The sequence below is a fragment of the Oncorhynchus clarkii genome, chromosome 8, assembly GCF_045791955.1.
Source record: "Oncorhynchus clarkii lewisi isolate Uvic-CL-2024 chromosome 8, UVic_Ocla_1.0, whole genome shotgun sequence".
Lineage (NCBI taxonomy): Eukaryota > Metazoa > Chordata > Actinopteri > Salmoniformes > Salmonidae > Oncorhynchus > Oncorhynchus clarkii.
In genome coordinates, this window is record NC_092154.1 from 36,793,584 (window position 1) to 36,811,762 (window position 18,179).

The 18,179-nt window shown below is 41.4% G+C and overlaps 1 protein-coding gene across 3 annotated transcripts in view; it reads left to right on the top strand.

The window, feature by feature from the left end:
* The window catches only part of LOC139415356 (serine/threonine-protein kinase PAK 5-like), a 117,323-nt gene that overhangs the window by 74,762 nt on the left and 24,382 nt on the right, over positions 1 to 18,179 (top strand). The window lies entirely within an intron of this gene.

The window sequence follows — 18,179 nt, forward strand, 5'->3', positions numbered from 1 at the left end:
GTCTCAGATGACAACCGAACTGACATCATATTCATTAAGTACCACCGCATATGTTCAATTGGTCGGATTACCAGAATATAGTTCATTTCCCCCCCACCTTCTGATGTTTCCAGAATCTCTATATTAACCAAGGTGTTTGCAAATGTAACATCAGTAGGGTAGAGAGAGGAAAAAAAGGGAAGAGATATTTATGACTGTCATAAACCTACCCCCAGGCCAACGTCATGACAGTTGCATGTTCATTAATTGTTTACGGTTCATTGGACAAGCAAGGGAAACAGTGTTTTAACCATTTACAATGAAGATCTGTGAAGTTATTTGGATTTGGATTAATTATCTTTGAAAGTTAAGGTCCTTTTTGCTGAGTTTATATATTTAAACTATGCTGTTTTTAACATACAATTTCAATATATCTAATCGAATAGAATCCACAGATTGCGAGTTGAAGATAAATACTTTTACTAAGAGTATTAGTATATTAGTAATTGTCTGACCCTGTCTCTCCAGATCTCCTAATAGTACTATTTCTAGGGTCAATTTTAGATCAATGCTTTGCATTTTCAGCTATTCCTGAACCTGAGATCAGAAACAGGCTACCTGAGGGCAATACCAAAACAAATGGTCTATTGATTCTGTATCCTCACAACAAAACCTGCAGAGCTTCGATGATTTTATGCCCAAAATATTTAACATTTTGTTGGTGGCAAGAATTCTATATAATAATTTTAGCTGAAAAGCACAGAGTCTTGAATCTTGTGTTGTTTTATATATCAACTCATACACCCTGTACCATGGAATCGGTACATCAAAAATCTCTTCCCAACTATTTTGTCATCTGTATGGTACAGTTGTCAACATCCTGGTCCTCAAATGAAACTGGTATACTTTCCTATTTATGCTATTTTTATTCCTCCGACAGTTTTGATCCTTTACATTGGGCAGACAGACCAGTTCCATACCTCCTCCTGCTGCCACCTGCCTCCTCCATTTTTGGGGCAATGCTGTAATCAATTGGTAGTACTCTTGGATTGAGCAGACCTTCCCGTACAACTCCATGAAGGGCATAACTCTACCATTCCAATTTACAATATAGTTAGAACAAAATACAATTTTCAAACATTTTTCCCATAAATAGGGCTATTTTATCAACCAGCACATTTGAGTTTGGCCATAATATTTGTTGTAATATTTGTTCTATCTTTTCAGGGGGATGAATTTGAAATTGTAGCCAGCTCTGCAATGCTTGTTTGAAACAGAGAGATACTTTGAAAAAAGTATAATTTTCAATTAATCGAAAATGAGAAATTTTTTAAACAATGGATGTGCTTTTCTTAGTAATCTACTTGAGTACCATTTAGGGTTCAAGTAAAACTTTTGAATAAGGGAAGCTTTCAGATAGAGGTTTAGTGCTTTTATATTTAATAATCTCAAACCACCCAATTCATATTCATTATATAGATAGGCACGATTTATTTTGTCTGGTTTAGCATCCCAAATTAAGCTAAATATTTTTTGCTCATATGATTTGAAAAACAAATCAGTTTAGGCAGCGCCGTAAGTGAGTAAACCGAGATATGACTACGGAGTTAATCAGGACAATTTGTCCATAAATTGACAGGTATTTACCTCTCCATGGTTGCATGATCTTGTCCTTTTTAGTTTTCTATTGAAATTCATTGTGGAGAGCTTATATATTTTGTGAAATGAATACCAAGTATGTCTACTTCACCATCAGACCATTTTATAGGTAATCTGCAGGGTAAAGTAAAGGTTGTATTTTTGAATGATCCAATGCGTAATATTGTACACTTATCATAATTAGCTTTTCGTCCAGAGAGTACAGAAAAGTTTTCTATATCTTCAATGAGACATTGCAGGGATCTAGCTTCCGGACTTAATATAAAACTTGAGTCATCGGCATACATGGACACCTTTGTTTTTAAGCCTTGGATTTCTATCCTCTAATGTTGTTATTTGATCTGATTTTAACAGCTAGCATTTCGATGGCCATAACGAATAGATATGTTGACAGCGGACACCCTTGTTTATACCCCTTGACAATTCAAAACTCTTTGAGAAGTATCCGTTATTTATTATTTTACACCTGGGGTTGCTATACATAATTTTTTCCCATTTTATAAGAGAATCACCGAAATTGAGAAAATCCAGGCATTTATAAATAAAATCCAGTCTTATTTTATCAAATTATTTTTCAAAATCCGCTATAAATACCAGGCCTGGCTTCTTAGATGTTTCATGATGTTCTATTATTTCTAGTAGTTGTCGTATATTATCTCCAATGTATCGTCCATGTAAAAAACCTGTCTGATCAGGATGAACAATACCTCGTTAAACCCTTTTAACAGTATGCATTTCGCTAGTATTTTGCATCACAACATTGAAGTGTAAGAGGCCTCCAGTTTTTTAGATAGACTGGGTCTTTATATTTGCCATCTGGGTCTTGTTTTAATAATAGAGAAATCAGACCTTCCTGCTGAGTACCTGACAGACTACCATTTCTATAGGAGTAGTTAGAACAATCTAACAATGGAGCTTTTAGTATATCAAAAAAGGCTTGATATACCTCTCCGAATATGCCATCAAGCCCTGGGGTTTTTCCAGACTGAAAGGATTTCACACTGATCTTTCTGTACATTTGTTAATTTTCAATTTTTAATATTATTTGGAAAGAATTTCTTACCATAATCTTCATTCAGTGGGAGAGGAGAGGACGGAAAAGAGAACATCTGCCTAAAAAAATAGCTTCCTACTTTAAAATATAATTCGGAGAATCATAGATGACTCCGTTTTCAGTAACGAGTTTCTGTAAATAATTTTTGTTAGCGTTCCTGCATTCGAGATTCAGGAAGAATTTTGTGCATTTTTCTCTATATTCCATCCAGTTTGCTGTATTTCTGTAATAGATTACATTAGATTGTTTTTGATTAAGTTCCTCAAGATCTTTTTGTTTTTCCTCTAACTTATTTTGTATCTCTAGTATCGTTTTTATTGCTATCTACCTGTACTATTAGTTCATGGATTTCCCTTGTTAGTCTTATCTCTTTAGCCAGAAACGGCTTTTTTGTTATTGATGAATTTTGAATTGAATGACCTCTGAAGGTACATTTAAAGGTATCCCAAACAATAAGGGGATTTGCTGAACCTACATTGGAAAAATTATAGTTACACATTTTTTTGTCTTAGATAAAAAAAAATATGCTCTCCTCCAGTAAACTATGATAACATTTCCAATATCCCCGTCCAGGTGGGATGGTGATGATAGTTTGTAGAGTGATTACCTTTACGGTCCATTGAAGTACTTAACACTTTGTTATAATCTCCTACCATAATGGTATGATCATTTGTTGCCTGTACAGTGCCTTGCGAAAGTATTCGGCCCCCTTGAACTTTGCGACCTTTTGCCACATTTCAGGCTTCAAACATAAAGATATAAAACTGTATTTTTTTGTGAAGAATCAACAACAAGTGGGACACAATCATGAAGTGGAACAACATTTATTGGATATTTCAAACTTTTTTAACAAATCAAAAACTGAAAAATTGGGCGTGCAAAATTATTCAGCCCCCTTAAGTTAATACTTTGTAGCGCCACCTTTTGCTGTGATTACAGCTGTAAGTCGCTTGGGGTATGTCTCTATCAGTTTTGCACATCGAGAGACTGACATTTTTTCCCATTCCTCCTTGCAAAACAGCTCGAACTCAGTGAGGTTGGATGGAGAGCATTTGTGAACAGCAGTTTTCAGTTCTTTCCACAGATTCTCGAATGGATTTAGGTCTGGACTTTGACTTGGCCATTCTAACACCTGGATATGTTTATTTTTGAACCATTCCATTGTAGATTTTGCTTTATGTTTTGGATCATTGTCTTGTTGGAAGACAAATCTCGGTCCCAGTCTCAGGTCTTTTGCAGACTCCATCAGGTTTTCTTCCAGAATGGTCCTGTATTTGGCTCCATCCATCTTCCCATCAATTTTAACCATCTTCCCTGTCCCTGCTGAAGAAAAGCAGGCCCAAACCATGATGCTGCCACCACCATGTTTGACAGTGGGGATGGTGTGTTCAGCTGTGTTGCTTTTACGCCAAACATAACGTTTTGCATTGTTGCCAAAAAGCCAATTTTGGTTTCATCTGACCAGAGCACCTTCTTCCACATGTTTGGTGTGTCTCCCAGGTGGCTTGTGGCAAACTTTAAACGACACTTTTTATGGATATCTTTAAGAAATGGCTTTCTTCTTGCCACTCTTCCATAAAGGCCAGATTTGTGCAATATACGACTGATTGTTGTCCTATGGACAGAGTCTCCCACCTCAGCTGTAGATCTCTGCAGTTCATCCAGAGTGATCATGGGCCTCTTGGCTGCATCTCTGATCAGTCTTCTCCTTGTATGAGCTGAAAGTTTAGAGGGACGGCCAGGTCTTAGTAGATTTGCAGTGGTCTGATACTCCTTCCATTTCAATAATATCTGTTTAAAGCTTGGGAAATCTTTTTGTATCCAAATCCGTCTTTAAACTTCTTCACAACAGTATCTCAGAACCTGCCTGGTGTGTTCCTTGTTCTTCATGATGCTCTCTGCGCTTTTCACGGACCTCTGAGACTATCACAGCGCAGGTGCATTTATACGGAGACTTGATTACACACAGGTGGATTGTATTTATCATCATTAGTCATTTAGGTCAACATTGGATCATTCAGAGATCCTCACTGAACTTCTGGAGAGAGTTTGCTGCACTGAAAGTAAAGGGGCTGAATAATTTTGCACGCCCAATTTTTCAGTTTTTGATTTGTTAAAAAAGTTTGAAATATCCAATAAATGTCGTTCCACTTCATGATTGTGTCCCACTTGTTGTTGATTCTTCACAAAAAATACAGTTTTATATCTTTATGTTTGAAGCCTGAAATGTGGCAAAAGGTCGCAAAGTTCAAGGGGGGCGAATACTTTCGCAAGGCACTGTAAATTCAATAAATTGGTATAAATGTTTTTGAAGAAGTATGGATGATCCTGATTTCGACCATATAGATTAATGAGCCAAATCTATTTGTTGTTCACTTTCATATTCAAAAATATCCACCTTCCTCGCAAATCATTCCTGATTTGCACGTTCAGATCCAAATGTTTGTTAATTAATATCATCACATCTGTTGAGTTCCTTTGTCCATGACAGAAAATTATTTCACCATCCCGTTCCCTTTTCCACGCAACTTCATCAAGGATGTAGAGTGAGTTTCCTGTAAACAGTACATGTTATATTCCTTTTCTTTTAGCCATGTAAAGACTGATCTTTTTTTTTAAATAATCTGCTAAACTGTTACAATTATAACTGGCTATACTTATTTCACCCTTTACCATAACTAGATACTATTCTCAGTCTAAATGGACCATAATTAGTGCTTGTAAAGTTACTGCCATCAGAGGTATTATGATGGTCAAAATTAGAGCTTTGAAATGTCTGATATTTAGAATCCAGAAATAGGTTCTAGCAATATTTGTTTTATTCTTGCCCATTTGCCTGTGAGCCAATGCCACAGATGTTAGAAAATTGAAACAAGATATTATGTGTGTAGTAAATCTGAGTAGGTTGATGTGTGAGATATTGGATGTGATTTAGTGAGAGTGTGTACGATGTCTGTATAAGAGTAAGACTATAATGTGTGATGTCCAAATAAACAATAACTTCGCCAATTTGCATGGTTGAGTGTCTATGTGTGTAACATGTAGTGCGTATAGCCTTAATATTCATGATGATAATTGTAATCCATATCGTATCACCATCATGGTTGCATCATAATTACCTACCCCATTGCAATTGACGTTTCACATGATCATGAAAGAGACCTTGCATTACTCTAGAGACGTCTTCACTACAGTGCAAATGTATTCTGTACAATATGTTATTATTCCCCAATGCCCCTATTCTGATATCTTCCCCTTGCTTGTTGTAAACATTTATTAACTTGTAGACAAATACATAAAAAAGATAGACAAACAAGAAACATATTAAATTATAAAACAGTTTTTGATCAGGTGTGTGCGTGTATGTATAAATCCGTATGTGTAAGCGAGCATGTAATTGAGTATGTGTGTGTTCATATCCACTTCACAGTGTTCAGATATTTTTACAGTTCCCATACTTTCTGTTTTTCGTAACCTGATGTCCCTGTAGAATTTAGTACAGCCACGGTGTTATGGAGCTGTCTCGGAATAGCTGTCCATCTGTAAAGAGTTTGTCCACAATGAGAAAGGCACGCTTACCCCTCTCCCTTTGTTGCTTTTGCACCAGATACGGTCTCTTACGTCCCAGATACGGTCTCTTACGTTGTTCGTTTATCTCCCTTGGAAATTTGGTCCCTTTAAGCTCCCTTCCCAGCTTTTGATCAGATCCTTTTGTTGGTAGTATTCAAATTTTGCGATGATCGGTCGGGGACCCTTGGTCTTGTCGCTCCAAGCTCCAAGTCTGTGTACTCGGTGGAAAGCCACCTTGTTTACTTTACTATAGGAAGTTTCAAGGCGGATTGCATGAATTCTCTGATCGCGCCCTCTGGATTATTGGATGCGTCCCCAGGAATCCCAGATTTTTTTTTTTTTTCATGCATGCTACGACTTTGTATGTCTAGTAGCGTCTCCTTCATCACCCTGCTTTCCCTGAGTAGACAATTCATGTTGGAGTCATAGATTTTTACCTTAGCTGTGAGTGTCTTGTTTTCTGCTTGGAGCGTAAGAATTTCACTCTGGCAAAACTCCATACTCCCCCTCAGCCCTGCTACCTCCTCACACAATTTTTCCAGTGTTGCATGGATTCCAGCCAGAGCACTAGCCTCTACTTCAACGGTAAGTAAATCGTCTGTGTTTGTAGCTAATTCTGTTTTTCTTTTTTTGTCGGGTTAAAGTTATTTTGTGAGGTGGTCGGATCTTTCCATGATGGAGTATATTGTTCCTCCATAGCATAAAGCTGTTGGTACTCGTCGATTTCCCTCAGGATCTCCTTAGTATCCAGATTGGCTCTTTACTGCAACCAGTTGTTTTACGAAAAGATAACAATGAGTCTTTCCCATGATGACGAAAGGTGTCTGAAGTACAGCCAGCTAGCACTCGCAGAATCCATGCAAAAAATGGAACACAAACTTGCAGTCCCAGCCCTAAAGGCTAACTGCGTTGTGGAATCCTTAGCAACAAAACTTTAGTTCTGATTAAAATCGATTTCATGAAAAATGTATTTAATATAAACAACAAACCGAGTGTAGATAGTACAATGTTCTGTTGCGCGCTCTGATGATGTATGTTTCATGATGACGTGTTGCGTGATGACCTGCTGCATGTTAGATACTTCTGCACTGTTGGAGCTAGGAACACAAGCATTTCACTACACCCGCAATAACATCTGCTAAATATGTGTATGTGACTAACACAATTTGATTTGATTTGTGTGTGTGCACGGCCACGTGTCTGCCAGCCTGTCTGTCTGTCTATAGATAGAGATAATCACCTTGTATGTTGGCAAAGATCTCAGCCTCCCACTTGTCAAGTAGTTCCTCTTTGTTGAAAAGCTCCTCGTGGGTCTTTGTAGAAAACTAGAAGTTGAGAGAGAGTCAAGCACTGACATAAAACTTGGTTTTAGACTCATTTAGTGAGGAAACTGTGACACTTTTTACGCTCTAGTGTAGAGGCATTTTGACTCTTCTATCGCAATGCCAGATAATGCTTGTAAGCGATGTCATGGTGACGATGGTTATCTAAGTTCCTGATGTCCTTTCAAATTCAAAATCAAGTGTTTTCAGTAGGGCAGTTGGGTTCCTGCAAGAACTCCCACCAACTAAGGAGGTTCCTCAATGAACCCCACCTCCTATGGGGTTCTTGGAAGAACCTTTTGGGGGCCATTTTCAGTGCCAAGAACTGTAAGGTTCTTCGTAGAACTTTGAGGATCTTAGAAGAACCCTTGTTGACCCCCAATTTTTTTTTGTACAGAAGCCATGAGAAAATTGTTTAGGGGGATTAACACTACTATCTGTACTTACTGGTGGTACAGACGCTGTTTCATCCTGTCCTACACTTAAATTGCCCTTGCCTAACGGTTGCGTCTGAAGCCGGGCTTGCAACTCGATCATCCTCACCGTAAGGAGATAGTTCTCCTGCATATTATGAGCAACTGCAATTAGAAAGCCTAATGTTACGTAGCTTTTTTGGCTGGTGGAGGTCCTGTAGATCCTTGTCCAGATCAAGTGTCCGGGGAGAGAAGGTTCAGTGAGGACAAAACTAAAACATTGGTAAATGTGTTAAATACAGTTTGATTAAACGGTTCTTAAAAGTAAAAAGCGAAACGTTTGGCACGTTGCCAAGTACTAACGAACAGCGCAACATAGTCATTGAACACTGATCACTTTAATAATGTTTACATATTGTTTTGCCCACTTTATATTTAAGCCTATATACTGTATTCTAGTCATGGCTCATCCTATATAACTACTGCTATGCACACCTTTTCTATTATATACTGTCAATACACACAATTCATATACATATATATTCATATTCCAGACTGACATTATTCGTCCTGATATGTGTCATTGGTCATATGTCATAATTTCTTGTTCTTTTGTGAAACTTTTGGATTATGTGTGTATTGTCAGTGTGTTGTTAGATATTGCTGCTCTGTTGGAGCTAGAAACATAAGCATTTTGCTGCACCTGTGACAACATCTGCAAAACTGTGTAAGCGATTAATAAACATTGATTTGATTTTGATTTGAACATCACCTCACACCTCTCTTATTCTCTCTCTCACACACACACACACATCTCCCCCCTCCCTCTCTCTCTCTCTCTCTCTCTCTCTCTCCCATTACTCTATAATTACTCTATAATTTCAGTTCATGAGCTTCTCACCGGGGACATGACAGGTTATCAGTTTTACCACACGTTCTACTTTCAACGCGTATTCCTATAATAGTAGTATTCCTATAATAGGTTATTCCTATAATAGTAGTATTCTGAGAAGAGTACTCAACATGGTGATGATGGTGGTGATATTGGCTGCTTTAACCAAAAGCTATTTTAATGAGGGGATTGGTGAATGTAAGATGAAGGTTATTAACTAACAGGCAGCACGCCCTGAGGAAAGAGGTCAGCCTCAGCGTTTCTGTCCCTAATAAACACATCATGTTCTCAGAAACTCAATCTCATGTTCTCAAACTCAAACCACAATTTAATACTGTTTCAAGAGCTGCACAATGTGCTTGCTGTGTAATTTTGTGAAAACGGAGTAGGATCATGTCAACCCAAAACACTGATCTAAGATCAGATTGGATGAGGTTAGGATTTAGGGAGAGTTAGCTGATTCTAGATCTGTGCCTACCTGGAGTGTTTTTGTGTGCTGTCCCTTTTCATTCATGCAACGATTAAATGTAACAGTGGCTCTTCCCATTTCGTTGGATGGTGTATACCATGTATATCCCGTACAGTACAACCCAAAAAAAACATCCAACTTGAATTTGAGCTACATTACTGTTACAAACCTGCAGGGGGCAGAAAAACCTAGGCTAGGATCAGGGGAATACCTAGTCAGTTGCACAACTGAATGCCTTCAACTGAAATGTGTCTTCCACATTTAACCCAACCAGAAAGGTGCAGCAGGCTGCCATAATCGACATCCACGTCTTCAGCGCCCGGGGAACAGGGGCAGAATGATCAACTGCCTTGATCAGGGGCAGAATGACACATTTTTACCTCGTCAACTCTGGGACTCGATTCAGCACCTTTTCGGGTCATGTACTGTATGCTACAGCAACACTTGAACGCTGTGGCTGAGCAGGGTTTGAATTCTATAGGGCTCTGGTCAAAAGAAGTACACCATATAGGGAATATGGTGCCATTTGGGATGCATCCTTAGTCTTACTGCGTTATGTGGCCCCTAGAGTTAATCTTCCCCTTACGTGTGTCCCCTGGTTTGATCTTGATGGACGAGTGGCTCCAGATCTCCTTGTCCACCTGAGACATCCTCTCCCGGGTCATCTGTTAGGACTTATCCGTAGCACCCACCGTGATCTTGTCCTGGCCCTGCACCCTGTTCTGGACAGTCGTCAGTCAAGACAATTATTGTTACCAACAATGACCAGTAGAGGGAGATAGAGGAGTAAACATCCCCAGGCTACTGAACAGAACAGTAGAGGAAGATGTTGAGCAAGCGTACAGAATGGTGTGACCATACAGGGGTTGAATTGCACTGCTTAATAACACATAACACAAGAACACAAAGGCCTGAAGCACCATTACGTGTGCTTTATTAAGTTTGAAAATGACGTTGGGAGAATGGTTTGTCAAACCTTATAAGCAAATGAAGGGAACTTTATACATAATGTGATCATAATATGTCCTGCTCCTATCAGTACTCTTTTTGTATCAACATCCTTGATCTCTAGTTATGCAAAAGGCTCCTGTAAAGCATCATTTGCAGCCTAATTTGTCCCTCGTTAGATCAATGATACAGTAGGGAGCCATGAAGGAGAGTTGTAAAAAGGGTTATTTGTCCCGGGTCTCATGGGCCTTTTGACATTGTCTCACAAAAAAAATGGAAGGAACACACTACAGTCCAGAGATTGTTTACTGATATGCTACTACACTCCAGTATCACTGTGTGTGTGTGTGTGTGTGTGTGTGTGTGTGTGTGTGTGTGTGTGTGTGTGTGTGTGTGTGTGTGTGTGTGTGTGTGTGTGTGTGTGTGTGTGTGTGTGTGTGTGTGTTCTCTGCTGTTAAGTCGTGACAGAAAAAAAGCCCTCAGTGAGAACGAGAGAAAGACAAAGATGAGCATAGAGAGTGGGTGGGAGATATTGGAAGAGAGTTTTATGTGAGTAATTTGCATCGTCATCATTTGGATGAAAACAACAAAAACATGTCCAAATTGTGTTTTAGTCTCGTTTTCCAGTGGCCCCTGAGGTACGGTGTGTTGAGGGTGTGAGGGTGTGTGAGACGGTTGTGGAGGAGCTGTTGGGGAGAGTGTGTTAAGGTGTGTTTACTGTAGGTGCAATGCATCAGTGTGTGACAAATGGAGATGAGGGGGAGGAGGAGACACACCTGTGTCAGTATGTACCCACTAGGAATATACAGTATGACAAGAATCCAATATATGACAAGAATTGCATGACCCCAATTTGTATCCAACCAGGATCTCCCACTCAGATGAAGAATTAAATAAATAATAGCTGAGAGGAACGGCTTGGAGAGAAGTGTGTGCGTGTGTGTGTGTGTGTGTGTGTGTGTGTGTGCGTGCTTGTCTATGTGTGTGTGTGATGGTCCCAGGGCTGTGGTCAGTGAACCGTAGGCTCTAAAACTGGGCTATAGGCAAGAGTTACCCAGAGGGCAACCTCATTAATCCCCCCCCCCCTCCATTTCTCCCTCCTTCGCTTCTCTTCCCTCTCTCCCCTCCTTCATTACCTCCAAGGTTAATCGCCCTTATCTCCCAATGAGCCTAATTTTTCATCCCCCCCATCCCCTGTCCTCCCCTCACCACCACACCACTCTTGGGCTCCCGTCTCCCTGTCCTGCCTGCTCGTCTCCCCTCATTGTCTTGCCTCTACTTCTCTCCTCCCTTTTCCTCTTCCTCCTTCCCCATGCTTTCCCTCCTTCTCACTCCTTTCTCCCAGGGCGTACATTGAGCAGACAGACATACACTGAGTGTGAAAAACATTTCCAATGCTCTTTCCATGACACAGACTGACTAGGTGAATCCAAGTGAAAGCCATGATCCCTTATTGATGTCACTTGTTAAATCAAATCAAATCAAATTGTATTTGTCACATGCTCAGACTACAACAGGTGAAATGCTTACTTACACGCCCTTAGCCAACAGTGCTTAAAAAAAATCTATAAATAAGTGTTCAGTTAAACATAGATGAGTAGAAAATAGGAAACAAAAGTAACAAGTAATTAAACAACAGCAGTAAAATAACAAGCAAGACTATATACAGGGGGTACCGGTACAGAGTCAATGTGCGGGGGCACCGGTTAGTCAAGGTAATTGAGGTAATATGTACGTGTAGGTAGAGTTAAAGTGACTATACATAGATTATAAACAGTGAGTAGCAGCAGCGTTAAGGAGGGGTCTGGGTAGCCCTTTGATTAGCTGTTCGGGAGTCTTATGGCTTGGGGGTAGAAGCTGTTAAGAAGCCCTTTGGACCTCAACTTGGCTGGCGCTCCGGTACCGCTTGCTGTGTGGTAGCAGAGAGAACAGTCTATGACTAGGGTGTCTGGAGTCTTTGACAATTTTTAGGGCCCTTTTCTGACACCGACTGGTATAGAGGTTCTGGATGGCAGGAAGCTTGGCCCCAGTGATGTACTGGGCCGTCCGCACTACCCTCTGTAGTGCATTGGAGGTCGGAGGCCGAGCAGTTGCCATACCAGGCAGTGATGCAACCAGTCAGGCAGGATGCTCTCGATGCTGCAGCTATAGAACCTTTTGAGGATCTGAGGACCCATGCCAAATCTTTTCAGTCTCCTGAGGGGGAATAGGCTTTGTCGTGACCTCTTCACAACTGTCTCAGTGTGTTTGGACCATGATAGTTTGTTGGTGATGTGGACACCAAGGAACTTGCAACTCTCAAACTGTTCCACTACAGCCCCGTCGAAGAGAATGGGGACGTGCCCGGTCCTCCTTTTCCTGTAGTCCACAATCATCTTCTTTGTCTTGATCATGTTGAGGGAGAGGTTGTTGTCCCTGCACCACACGGCCAGGTCTCTGACCTCCTCCCTATAGGCTCATCGTTGTCGGTGATCAGGCCTACCACTGTTGTGTCATCGGCAAACTTGATGATGGTGTTGGAGTTGTGCTTGGCCATGCAGTCATGAGTGAACAGGGAGTACAGGAGGGGACTGAGCAAGCACCCCTGAGGGGCCCCAGTGTTGAGGATCACCGTGGCGGATGTGTTGTTCCCTATCCTTACCACCTGGGGGTGGCCCATAAGGAAGTCCAGGATCCAGTCGCAGAGGGAGGTGTTTAGTCCCAAGCTCCTTAGCTTAGTGATGAGCTTTGAGGGCACTATGGTGTTGAATGCTGAGCTGTAGTCAATGAATAACATTCTCACATAGGTGTTCCTTTTGTCCAGGTGGGAAAGGGAAATGTTGAGTGCAATAGAGATTGTATAATCTGTGGATCTGTTAGGGCGGTATGCAATTTGGAGTGGGTCTAGGGTTTCTGGGATAATGGTGTTGATGTGAGCTTTGACCAGCCTTTCAAAGCACTTAATGGCAACAGATGTGAGTGCTATGGGTCGATAGTCATTTAGGCAGGTTACCTTAGTGTTCTTGGGCACAGAGACTATGGTGGTCTGCTTGAAACACGTTGGTATTACAGACTCAGTCAGGGACAGGTTGAAAATGTCAGTGATGGCACTTGCCAGTTGGTCAGTGAATGCTCGGAGTACACGTCCTGGTAATCCGTCTGGCCCTGCGGCCTTGTGAATGTTGACCTGTTTAAAGGTCTTACTCACATCGGCTACAGAGAGCGTGATCACACAGTTGTCCGGCACAGCTGGTGCTCTCATGCATGTTTCAGTGTTACTTGCCTCGAAGCGAGCATAGAAGTAATTTAGCTTGTCTGGTAGGTTCGTGTCACTGGACAGCTCGTGGGTGTGCTACCCTTTGTTGTCTGTAATAGTTTGCAAGCCCTTCTACATCCGACAAGCATCGGAGCCGGTGTAGTACGATTCAATCTTAGTCCTGTATTGACGCTTTGCCTGTTTGATGGTTCGTCGGAGGGCATAGAGGGATGTCTTATCATCTTCCGGCTTAGAGTTCTGCTCCCTGAAACCGGCAGCCCTACCCTTTCGCTCAGTGCGGATGTTGCCTGTAATCCACTGCTTCTGGTTGGGGTATGTACGTACGGTCACTGTGGGGATGATGTCATCGATGCACTTATTGATGAAGCCAGTGACTGATGTGGTGTACTCCTCTATGCAATCGGAAGAATCCCAGAACACATTCCAGTCTGTGCTAGCAAAGCAGTCCTGTAGCTTAGCATCTGCTTCATCTGACAACTTTCTTATTGACAGAGTCACTGGTGCTTCCCGCTTTAGTTTTTGCTTGTAAGCAGGAATCAGGAGGGTAGAATTATGGTCAGATTTGCCAAATGGAGGGTGAGGGAGAGCTTTGTACGCGTCTCTGTGTTTTGGAGTAAAGGTGGTCTAGAGTTTTTTTTCCCCTCTGGTTGCACATTTAACATGCTGATAGAAATTAGGTAAAACTGATTTGAGTTTCACTGAATTAAAGTCCCCGGCCACTAGGAGCACCGCCTCTGGATGAGTGTTTTTCTGTTTGCTTATGTCCGTATACAGATCATTGAGTGCGGTCTTCATGCCAGCATCGGTCTGCGGTGGTATATAGACAGCTGCGAAAAATATAGATGTAAACTCTCTTGGTAAATAGTGTGGTCTACAGCTTATCATGAGATACTCTACCTCAGGCAAGCAAATCCTCAAGACTTCCTTAGATTTTGTGCATCAGCAGTTGCCTACATATATACATAGGCCTCCGCCCCTTGTCTTTACCAGAGGTCGCTGTTCCTTCCTGTCGAAAAAGCTTAAAACCCGCCAGCTGTATGTTAATCATGTTGTCGTTCAGCCACGACTCTGTGAAACATAAGATATTACAGTTTTTAATGTCCCGTTGGTAGGATATATGTGCTCGTAGGTCATCTATTTTATTATCGATTGATTGTACATTGGATAATAGGACCGATGGTAAAGGTAGATTACCTTACAAGGCACCTGTACCGTTGTCCACGATATCTCCGTCTTTTCCTCCTGCGAATGACGGGGATGAGGGCCTTGTCGGGTGTCTGGAGTAAATCCTTCCCATCCAACGCATCGAAGAAGAAGAATTCCTCCAGTACGGGGTGAGTAATCGCTGCCCTGATATCAAGAAGCTCTTTTCGGTCATAAGACACGGTGGCAGAAACATTATGTACAAAATAAGTTACAAATAACGCGAAAAAACATACACACTAGCACAGTTTGTGACGGGATCGTAAAACGGCGGCCATCTCCTTCGTTGCCATTCCACTCAAAAATCCACTTCAATCAGTCTAGATAAAGTGGAGGAGACAGGTTAAAGAGGCAATTGAAGCAATTGAGACATGGATTGTATATTTGTGCCATCCAGAGAGGGAATGGGAAAGACAAAAGATTTAAGTGCCTTTGAACAGGGTAGGCACACCAGTTTGAGTGTGTCAAGAACTGCAACGCTGCTGGGTTTTAATGCTCAACAGCTTCCCGTGTCTATCAAGAATGGTCCACCGCCCAAAGGACACCCAGACAACTTGACACAACTGTGGGAAGCATTGAAGTCAACATGGGCCAGCATCCGTGTGGAACGCTTTCGACGCCTTGTAGAGTTTGAGGCTGTTCTGAGGGCAAACGGGAGCACAGCATAAAGTACACAGCAAAAAGACTAGATCTCCTCTCCTCCTTCTGCCTTACCCTCTCCCCTCTGCCCTTCTTCTCTACCAGTGCTTACCTTGAGCAGACAGATGGACAGACAGACACAGAGAGACAGACATATATACAGACAGTGGGATAGAGACTAGATCTATTACAACTTCTCACCGGCAAATGGGCCAGAGTCTCGGCGCTCTGAAATATGGCTGCTGTCACCACCGAGACACTGTGAATAACCAAGAAGGGAGCGAGAGAGAGAGAGAGAGAGAGAGAGAGAGAGAGCTTGGTACTCCAAACTATCAGCCCTTAATTCAAAATAATGGGAAGATATCCAGCACCGACTTTACGTGATGTCGGGACGCTTGACAGTGATCTGGCACACAATTAACCTTGCGTGTGTCTCTCTCTTGCTTTCTCTCTCTCACTCTCTCTCGCCCTCTCTCTTTCCTCTCTCTCTCTCTCTTTGTCTCCTATACAGAGGTTATGGATTTTCAACCAAACAAGGTTAATGTTTTATTAAATAATTGACACTCTCCAGTGCTCCCTGACAATTGAATTAATGAGTGTTCATGATTTAAATTCAGCCTTCCCAAATTACACATTGAACTCCTGAATTTGAATTTCAATTAATCTCTTGAATTGAAAATAAATCTAAATCTAAATTCTAAAGGTTCTGTACCAAACTTTATATATTTCTAACAGATTTCACTTTGAAAAAAAGTACTTTCCAGACACAACCCCTAGTCTGGGACGTACAGTGCAATGAAAAATGTACCCCCTTTCTAATTTTCTTTATTTTTGATACTTAATGTTGTCAGATCTGCCACCAAAACCGAATATTAGATAAAGGGAACCTGAGTGAACAAATAACACAACAATTACATACTTATTTCATTTCTTTCATAAACAAAGTTATGCAACACTCAATTCCCCTGTGTGAAAAGGTAATTGCCCCCTTACACTCAATAACTGGTTGCGCCACCTTTAGCTGCAATGACGCCAACCAATCACTTCCTGTAGTTGTTGATCAGTCACCCATGTCGCTGTGGAGGAATTTTGGCCCACTCTTCCGTTTCAAGTCCTGCTACAACATCTCAATTGGAAATAGGTCTGGACTTTGACTATGCCATTCCATAACTTCAAATTTGTTGCTTTTTAGCCATTTTCATGTAGACTTGATTGTGTGTTTTGGATCATTGTCTTGCTGCATGACCCAGCTGCGCTTTAGCTTCAGCTCACAGATGGATGGTCTGACATTCTCCTGTAGTATTCTCTGATACAGAGCAGAATCCATGGTTGAGAGAGAGAGAGAGAGAGAGAGAGAGAGAGAGAGAGAGAAAAAAGCTGTGCCATCCTCTGTTGCCCTAACCCTCATGTTAACCTCACATTGTTTTGATCCTCTGGAGGCAGAGACACACAGGGCTTTGATTCCCCTCACAGAGATCTGCACACACCGCGACCGTACACACGCCACACACACACGCAGCCCTCTCTGCCGTGTAAAGAGCTTACCGTGGGTAGGAGAGGATGAGCAATGCTGCTGTTGTTTCAGCTGCATTAGGGGTTTGAAGCAGCAGTGTGTGGTGTGTGTGTGTGTATGGTGTGGGTGCGTGTGCGTGTGTGTGTGCATGCCTGCGGAGGCGCATGTGTGTGTGTGTGTGTGTGTGTGTGTGTGTGTGTGTGTAAGCGGGGTGTAAATGCAGTGCACCAAATGTCACAATTATTCATGTGAAAAAGAAAGGGAGAGCCGCACACTCTAGGAGCTCAGAAGCAGTAATTGAGTAACCTAATAACTAACATTTTGACAGACAAGCTGTCTTCATCAGGGTACAAGACAGCTTGTCTGTCAAAATGTTTGTCATGATGTTATTCAATTATTGCTTCTGAGCTCCTAGAGTGTGCGGCTCTCCCTTTCTTTTTCAAGTGTTCTACTCCTCTAGCCAGCACCTCGCCTAACCAGATGTGCGTTTCTTTCGCCTTACAATTATTAATGTGCCCTGATCAGTTCCTCCCACTGAAATTGAAGCTTTTGGGAAAGAAATGGGATAGAACAAAATCTTTCCCAATATACGTTTTGCTTTCTCCTCTTCTCACATTTCAGGGTAGCTATTTTAGTGCTTTCTCCAACTCACACTGACAGTGGGTTGTGGAGCGACGTAACATAGTAAAAGTAAATCCGGGACACTCCAATTAGTACAATATCTTACTAATTGCAATTTGTACAATATGTTACGAATTTGCAAAAAGTATGAAATGTTACGAATTCCAATTTGTTGTGGTAAACATTAGCTAGGTGACTAGGTGGCTAACGCTAATGTTAGCTAGGTGGCTAACGTTAGGTGGGCTAGGGATTAGGGTTAGGGTTTAAGGTTAAGGTAAAGGTTAGTGTTAGGAATTATGTTAAAGGGTTAAGTTTAGGGTTATAGGGGAAGGGTTAGATAACATGCTAAGTAGTTGCAAAGTAGCTAAAAAGTTGTAAAGTTGTAAAGTTGCTAATTAGCTCAAACTCTAAAGTTGTTTGCGATGTGATTTGAGCACGCAACCTTTGAATTCATAAACGTTTGTGTTATATGCATACCCATCCACCCCGACTAACCAGCCTAATTTCATTTTTGCCTTAATTAAGTAATATTCTGTCTTAAGTAACCATGCTAAATGTAACATATCGTACTCATTTGAGTATCCTGGATATATGTTTACTATGTTACGTCTAGTCTATAAGACGAGGCTGTGTGGAGATGC